Source organism: Conger conger, chromosome 13 (assembly GCF_963514075.1).
Source record: "Conger conger chromosome 13, fConCon1.1, whole genome shotgun sequence".
In the NCBI taxonomy this organism is placed as follows: domain Eukaryota; kingdom Metazoa; phylum Chordata; class Actinopteri; order Anguilliformes; family Congridae; genus Conger; species Conger conger.
In genome coordinates, this window is record NC_083772.1 from 4,120,964 (window position 1) to 4,130,347 (window position 9,384).

Below are 9,384 nucleotides of genomic sequence, written 5' to 3' on the forward strand. Positions count from 1 at the left end.
TGTTGTCTTTAGGGTAAAGAAATGACCCACCACTATGTTTAACAGCAGAAAAACCCTCTTAATGATCTTTTTTCAACTTGAAATTTGATGACAAAGTTTGTGATGAGTGACAGGTTGTTTGAAAGATTTAAAATTCAATGAAGCTGCTTTGGGCGGCACAGATGGTGCAGTGGGTAGCACTGCCGCCTCACAGCAAGGAGGTCCTGGGTTCGAATCCCCGTCGGCCGGGGCCTCTCTGTGCGGAGTTTGCATGTTCTCCCTGTGTCTGCGTGGGTTTCCTCCGGGTACTCCGGTTTCCTCCCACAGTCCAAAGACATGCACGTTAGGCTGATTGGAGAGTCTAAATTGCCCGTAGGTATGAGTGTGTGAGTGAATGGTGTGTGTGCCCTGTGATAGACTGGCGACCTGTCCTGGGTGTATTCCTGCCTTTCGCCCAATGTATGCTGGGATAGGCTCCAGCCCCCCTGCGACCCTGATCAGGATAAGCGGGTTCAGATAATGGATGGATGGATGGATGGATGAAGCTGCTTTGTTTTAGGGGTTTAGTGAAGGCGAGAACAAGGGGGAGTATACAAAATGTTAAGACTACACAAAGGGTTAATTCACTGTGCAATGTGGAATTATGACAACATAATCTGTCGCACGGAGAGTGATGTAAAATTCACTTGGCTGGTGCAACTCTGCTCAGGCAAACTATGTAATTGTATCCTCAACCGAGGGGATTCCCCCCCCAAGCGATTCAGTTCAGCCTCCGCACCAGTCACACGCACGTTGCACGTGCACGTAATCCAGTCATCTCCGTTTACGGATGTCACAGTCACACGAATCAGAACCGAAAGGATGAGACTCCATGTCAGTTTTTGCCGTCGACACTGTTCTAAAAACATCTAAACCGTGTCACATTTGAGGAAAAAAATTAGAACTGGGCCACTTTCAGCTGCAGTCTGAATGTAGCCGTGGACTTCAAATATAGCCCTGTAGCACACGGGTGCAGATCAGAGAGTAAGGGCCACACAAAATTACTCATTTAGAGAGATAGGCATGTGCATATGCGTGACTGCGCGTGTGTGCACGTGAGACTATGTTTGTGTGTGTGTGTGTGTACATACGTGTATGTGCATGTGTGTGTGGGTGACTGTGTGGTGTCAGCATGCTTGCGCATGTGTGTGTGTGCATGTGTGGGTGACTGTGCGTGTGTGTGTGTATGTGTGTGTGCGTGTGAGTGTGAGTGTGCGTGTGTGTGCGTATGCATGTGAGAAAGAGAGGTTTGCGTGTACCATGGGATGTATCATCTGTGCATTAACCGTTCTAGTCATCTTCCCACACAAATACAGCATTTTTCCGTGTGTTTGCGTTTGAATTTGAGAGAGCATACTCTAAGGGGACGTAAGCTGGGCCGGTTAAATTATCTCCAAGCTGCAGAGAAACAGACCTGAACCGGCTGGACCACAGTGTGGCCGAACGAGGGATGAATGACTTTACTAACCACTCCTCCTTCCCTCTTAGCCCCTTCTTCTCTCCGTTTTTAACACACCCTGCCCCACCGCTTGGCTCATCAGTGCAGCGTGATAGGCCAAATCTCTCACCAGAGTTGGCTCATCAGTCCAGCGTGATAGGCCAAATCTCTCACCAGAGCATACATAAATGTCAGGCAACTGAGCCATTACGCACGCCAAGGAACCAGAGCCAAGCAGGCCGTGAAAATTCCCAGGAATGCCAAGAAAGACCTGATCACACACACGAAGGGCCCGAAAGAGACAAGGAGAGTGGGGAGGAAGAGAGAGAGAGAGGAGGAGAAAGATATCAAGGGAAACACAGAAGGAAGAGTGAGAGAAAGTGCAAGCATTAATTAAAGAGGCTTTCAGACAAACCTCCAACTCAATGGCTGTCCTCTACAAAAAAAACAAAAAACAAGAGAGAGGTAAATCTGTGCTGAGTTATGGGAACCCTTTCAGACTGCTAATAAAATTCAGTGATATCAAGACTTTGATGAATGAGTCCCTGCACTTCCTTATGGGATTTTAATGTATATTCAGACCCTGAATTATTAAGGATAAAACAACACGTGTGCAATCGCGCTTGAAGTAAACTATTATTTTTAAATTTTAGATTACACCAAGACCAAATATCTTCCTTGCAAAACAAAGAAAGAAAGAAAGATAATCACGGGCATAGATCAAAAGGAAAGCGAGCTTGTGTGAGTGTAGTATATAGCTGCTTAGGGAGATAAACCCCAACAGCAGGTGTGCTTATTCATCCCTGGTTTCATGTAATGCAGATCGGACTGTATACTGCAGAACTAAAGCAGCCTATAAAAGTGTTTGCTCAATGGGCTTGACATATATAAAGTAATACTACTACTACTACTACTACTACTACTACTACTACTAGTACTACTACTACTAGTACTACTACTACTACTACTACTACTAGTGCTACTACTACTACTACTACGAATAATAATACATTCATTAATTAATTTGTTCGTTCATTATCCTAACCCGCTTATCCTGAACAGGGTTGCAGGGTGGCTGGAGCCTATCCCAGCATACATTGGGTGTATACACCCTGGACAGGTCGCCAGTCCATCGCAGGGCACACACGCCATTCACTCACACACTCATACCTATGGGCAATTTAGACACTCCAATCAGCCTAACCTGCATGTCTTTGCACTGTGGGAGGAAACCAGAGTACCCGGAGGAAACCCACACAGGCACGGGGAGAACATGCAAACTCCGCACAGAGAGGCCCCGGCCGACGGGGATTCGAACCCAGGACCTCCTTGCTGTGAGGTGGCAGTGCTACCCACTGCACCATCCGCACCGCAATAATAATAATAATAATAATAATAATAATAATAATAATAATAATAATAATAATAATAATAATAATAATAATAATGGCGGCACGGATGGTGCAGTGGGTAGCACTGCCGCCTCACAGCAAGGAGGTCCTGGGTTCAAATCCCCCCTGGCGACCTGTCCAGGGTGTATTCCTGCCTTTCGCCCAATGTAGGCTGGGATAGGCTCCAGCCCCCCTGCAACCCTGTTCATGATAAGCGGGTTCAGATAATGGATGGATGGATGGATAATAATAATAATAATAATAAAACTGATGAGACGGGTCTGTGGGAGTGGTTAATGGTCAGCGTGAAATATGATTGATGATACACTTCAGCCAATCACGGCTCTGGCTCCGATTCCCTGGGTTGGTCAGGGTGCGACCTGCAGCAATGGGCTCTTTCCTACTTCCAGAGGCATCATCGTCTCACGAGGGCACGGCACACGGCTGGAGACATGTCGGGCCCCGCGCTCCAACCCAACCCGAGCCTAAGACATGCACTTCCACTGGGTCCCGGAGGACCTCTTTAATTATGAATCGATTGTGTTGACGGGAGACTCAACGGTTTCTCTTCGATAAATCAATTTTTGCCGACGCGGCAAAATTCCTTCTAGTCTTACTCTGTCAGTGCCGCTCTTAAAAGTCAGCTCCTGGCGTCTTGGAGGTAAAAACGTAGGGCTGGGTGAGATTCCGAAGCTCCACTAATGATTACGACTTTCATCTATTATTAAAGCCTGCTACGTATCAGTATTTTACCCAGGAAGAAGCATGGGATGGAACGCATCTACTAGCGACTGGGACATGATGAAATGATAAATAATTTCATAGCTTGTACCCACTTGTTTTATACTGATGCATTATTCATTTGCGCCTTTTGCGACCCGATGCTTGTTTGTCCCACAGTTCAGGGGTTTCTCTATGTCCCCCTTGATGATACATGACTACAAATCAAACGGATGCATTAAAGGAGAGATTTGCAGCAGAATTCGATCTTATGCATTAAATATGCATGTTATGAGGAAGTGTCTCTGATCATTTGTTGGATGCAAGAAAAGCGATAGTATATGTTTCTATATACTATAGCCATATGCAGAATGCAATATTCTGGCATCTTATAAATGTTCCCCTATTGCGTAAATTTTGTCAACAAAACTATTGTAGATTGCTTACTGCTGATTGGGGTGTTGCCCCAATGGAAACATAAAAAAGAGGTCTGCACTGTGCCTGGGAGATGAACACTTTCAACGGCCAAGATGTTCCCCAGTTCTAGCCTATTGTGATTGGTGTTAAGGTTGCATGTACTGCTCTGGAATCAGTCTGAGTTTGCCGGGGGTGTGGGAGGCAGACCTGCAGGCGCTGAACGAGGAACTTGTTCCCCTGCATTACGTGTCCTGTAATTGCGTTCCTCTTGCATTACATGTCCTGTAATTGTGTTCCCCTGCATTACATGCCCTGTAATTGTGTCCCCCCTGCATTACATGTCCTATAATTGTGTCCCCCCTGCATTACATGTCCTGTAATTGTGTCCCCCCTGCATTACATGTCCTGTAATTGTGTTCCTCTTGAGTTACATGCCCTGTAATTGTGTTCCCCCTGCATTACATGTCCTGTAATTGTGTTCCTCTTGAGTTACATGCCCTGTAATTGTGTTCCCCTGCATTACATGCCCTGTAATTGTGTTCCCCCTGCATTACGTCCTGCAATTGTGTTCCTCTTGAGTTACATGCCCTGTAATTGTATTTCCCCTGCATTACATGCCCTGTAATTGTGTTCCCCCTGCATTACATGCCCTGTAATTGTGTCCCCCCTGCATTACATGCCCTGTAATTGTGTTCCTCTTGAGTTACATGCCCTGTAATTGTGTCCCCCCTGCATTACATGTCCTGTAATTGTGTTCCTCTTGAGTTACATGCCCTGTAATTGTGTCCCCCCTGCATTACATGTCCTGTAATTGTGTTCCTCTTGAGTTACATGCCCTGTAATTGTGTCCCCCCTGCATTACATGTCCTGTAATTGTGTCCCCCCTGCATTACATGCCCTGTAATTGCGTTCCTCTTGCATTACATGTCCTGTAATTGTGTTCCCCTGCATTACATGCCCTGTAATTGTGTCCCCCCTGCATTACATGCCCTGTAATTGTGTTCCCCTGCATTACATGTCCTGTAATTGTGTCCGCCCTGCATTGTCCTGTCCGTCCGGCATGCCTGTGCAATATCTCTGTTATGTGCTTCCGATGACTGTACATTGTTCATTCGCTCTTGAAGACGTCCTGTCCCAAGAGCAGCATGAACAGCTCACGTGATGCATTCTGGCCAGCTATGTGAGTGCAGGCTGATACATTTCAACCATTTCACAATGACTTTCTCAAGGGTGCTGTTGTTTTCCTCAACCAGGGATTTCAGCCTACGCTGTTACAGGAAGAAGCCCATCCAATTAAGACATATTTGTCTGACTGCACTGTTCAGTAGCCGAATATTTGCCTCAATATTTCACTGGGCAGAAGCAGGGGGAGGTTAGGCAACAGGGCTGGGTAGTACCATTTTACTCTTAAGCATGGTACCCTAATCTGAATTTCATTTGGTTAGTGAATCTTGAATCATCTCTGATAGCTGCGCACACCCGCTCTGTCATGAAGGGCAGATGAGTCGCCTGCCGAACACAGGATTATACTCCTTATATAAACAAAGGGTGGTGGGGCCCTGCCCCCATCAAAAATGACAAAAGTAGGCTTCGGGGTCCGAGATGGGTGCACAAGATGAAAAATACTAATATATTTTTACATCTTCGGGGGATTGATATGAAGCAATATACGCTCACTGAGCACTTTATTAGGAACACCATGGTAAGAATATCCACTTTGCCCCCTTGTGGTTGAGTCGTCGACGTCTCAAATTATTGCTGTGCTGGTATTTATATCTTTTTTAAAGAACTGCAACGTAATGAAACTGCAAAACGCAAAGTGGAAGGGGCTAATTGTCTGGCCCCGTGTTTCTGTCCCATAATTTGTTTCTGTGTATTTCACCCACTTATATGTTTTCACTCTATTAAATGTCCTTGTTTCATCAGTTTCCTGTTGCTCTTCTTAAAGGTACAATTGGTTATTTTGAACTTCTAATGGTCAAGAGAAGAATTGCAGTAACAAACACACACAAACCACAACACTGTTTATCCCTCCCCCTTCTCTATGAATGCGCTGAAGTTGAAACGTCATTGGCTGTGGCAATTAGAACCAATTTTCAACCAATGAGCTTGAATTATTGTTCAGTTATAGATGTTTTGGTACAGAGTGCCGGCCCCTCAACTGCATATTTTGAACCCGAATATAAGGACTATAAACACAGGCAGAGGGTGAGTCAACATGTAAGTGAGCCTTTTTCAACGATAGGAAGGGATTTACAATGGTCTTGTAACAATATTCTAACACAAAAATCTTACCTATTGTTTAAGCTTCCTTGTTCATGGACAAGAAGCTTGCTTAGGGTAATTTCAAAGTCTAAAAACCTTAATGTGTTGGCTCAGGACTTTCTGATGCTAAACAATCAGTTGATAGACAGTCGTTTAAAAGACGTTTAGCAAAACTCCCTGAAACTCATCAAAATCAACGTGGTTATATACACTGTAACGCATATAACCACGCCTTACAACAGTCAACGTGTCAAACCTCTAAGTGGATAGGCTTCAGTAGCAGAAGACCGACACGTTTAAAAAAAGAAGTCCAATAAATACCTAATAGTGCTTAATGAATGTAAACTGTGCTTAATAGCTGCATGTCTTATGTAGTTCAGTCATGCTTAGTAGACACCTACACAAAGTAGACATGCTTCCAACTGCCATTGCATTACAGCTTGGAGGGAGCGTGGGAAAATGCTATTGATGTGGGGCACATAGCAACAGATTAGTCATTACAAGGGGCCATGAGGTGAAGATATCTGGGAACCCCTAGTGCAGAGTATACTTCTTTTTGCTATTGTAACCGCAGCGATATGTGATATATTCGTGAGCTACATGCATGTACGTGCCAGAGAACAGACCCACTGGAGCGAGACAATGTGGTTTCTGGGTCCGAGGATTAATGCGCTCTCACCCATTCTTAGCAGCATCAGCATCACGTTACTCTGCGAAATAATGAAATAAGGGAAATAAACAAATTACAGAAACTCCCAACGACCTGGCCTAGTGCGCTCTTCCACGCTCGCTGAGACGGGCGGCATCAATTTTCAGCTTTGTGAAAAGTCCCGATTGAATGAAGCCCTTCCCCCTGAATGGCGTGTAATTACGCCGTTGAAGGATAAGAAGCCGGGGGCCAGACACACTGCACCTGAGGGCTTTGTGCTTCAGACGAAAGCCGAGTCCAGGGCTTTCAGTGGTACCAAGCGGGGCGATGGAATGTGACAAGCGCTGCCTGGAATCACGCTTTTACACGGAGGGTGTGTGTGTGCCCCCCGCAGACAGGTGGTACCTCTCACCCCACCCACACACCTTGACCAAAACCTGAAATCAGGCTTTACATGGAGTGTGTGTGTGCCCCCCGCCACCCCAACCCCCAGACAGGTGGTACCCCCCCCCCCCCCCTCCACCCGTCTGACCTTGACCAAAACCTGAAATCTGAATCATTTTCATCATCGGTCCCTGTGCCACCCTCAGCCACAGGAACCCCATTCATAATTAAGCCAGTCATACCAGCTCATTCATAATGAAAGGCACCCATGTTAAGCGTGGGCTGGCTCTGTTCTGAGGGTCTGTTGTGGGTTCATGCCGGAAAAAAAAACCAAAAAGAAAACGAACAGGACGCTGAACGTTCGGATTGGTCAGCGTGAGGGAGGAAAGCCAAATGCGATGGGGAAAGAGCGACGTCCCGTTGGAAGAGCTGAACCCTTCGGGGAATTTCGAGCACGGCGTGACAACGGGAGGGTTCAGCGTCAGTATCAGAAGAGAGGGCACATCCAGGCTTGCACAAAACCAAAATGCAGGAAAATGCGATGACACAAGAAAACGGACGCTCGGCAGAAACGTGTCAGCGGCTCAGGAGACGGAAATGAATTAACCAATCATGCAGGAGATGCAAGAAGCCCGATTACTCAACCCTTATTAGGAACGAGCACTTTCATAAATAACCATGAACTGGGGAAAAGGAGCTCTATTGTGAAAGGATTTTAGCTGATGGGGATTAATTGCATGCTTGTTTGTTTGCTTGTTTTTATAATGCCTGCGGCAAAGGTTTAACAGGAAGTTTTTTGTTTTTTTTTTTGGTGCTCATCCGCTCAGAGAATGAAAATATATAAATATAAACTGAATGGGCTGATATTTAAAGCTGGAATAGTTTTTTTTTGGACATAATGATACGTTAAATATTATCAGACTGGGGCGCAGTGATAATCTCTAAACGGCAACCGTAACAGAACAGAAGCAAGTGCCAAGGAAACACCTTTTTTGTAAACGTTTGCACTTTATCAACCTGCTGCCTCGGAGGCCAGGAAACTCACCTTTTTGTTTGGCCTTATTCCTGACCCAACAGCAGCTTGTGAGCTTCTGATACGTATGTGTGGTTCACCATCAGCAAGCCAAAGGGGTCGAAGTAGTGATGTCTGTTTCAAATGTGCTGTTAAATCTTCACAACAAATCTACAAATCTTCTGTATATGGCTTCTTCAGACATTCTATGCTTGGGATGGGGGGAGGGGAGGTTATTTCTCTATGCATTGTTCTAAATGGCCTTTGAAACTCAATAAATATTGTATGAGATAAAAGTCTGGAATTATTCAAGATGCTTTAAGCAGTCTCATGTCTAATGCAAATGCTGAAAAATGGAACATGTGAACATATGCTGGCCATCCCATGAACTTGGCACTGTCTCTGGAAATGGAGCGATTGCAATACAGCAAGACATTGGGCTGATGAGCTTCAGAGGAATGGACCATCTTCCTTAGCTCAAATGACTAGCCGGTTAGCGCCGAGACGAGACGTCCTCGCCAAAACAAAATTCAGAAAGCCGCAATTCACGGAGAAGCAACAATCACCAAGGCGTCGGAAAGACGCCAAAATGACAGGTTGCTTTAAAAACATCAAGCAGCCGTCAGCTGTTACAGAGGAGGACAAGCTAAACACGTGGTAAGCTACCCCAACACCCTATTGTGCGCACACAAAGACACCCAGATAGGTCATTATGGTGCCACCGAGAGAACTCTCAGAAGGATACATGTTTGGAAGGTAATATGTGTCCTTTGTCACGACAGTGACCCCCTCAACAATAGGTGTGAATGACCAGGAGCTCACACCTGATTCATACAGTACTTTGCTGGCAGATTTCGGCACATCCCTCGCGCGCCCCTACAATGGGGATGAAACGTATTATACCCAGGAGAGACTTAAATTTTGACCTAGGCCATGGGCTCTTCAGAAAAAACTAATTCTTGTGACTAACCCATTTATCCAGGGCGAGCAGGAGGGGATGTCCTCTGAGCTGAAAGGAGCCCGGTGATTATGTGATTATGAAAGTCGGCCGCGTCAGCCGCGGCAGCTTCTGTGCCCTCTGCCGAATCGC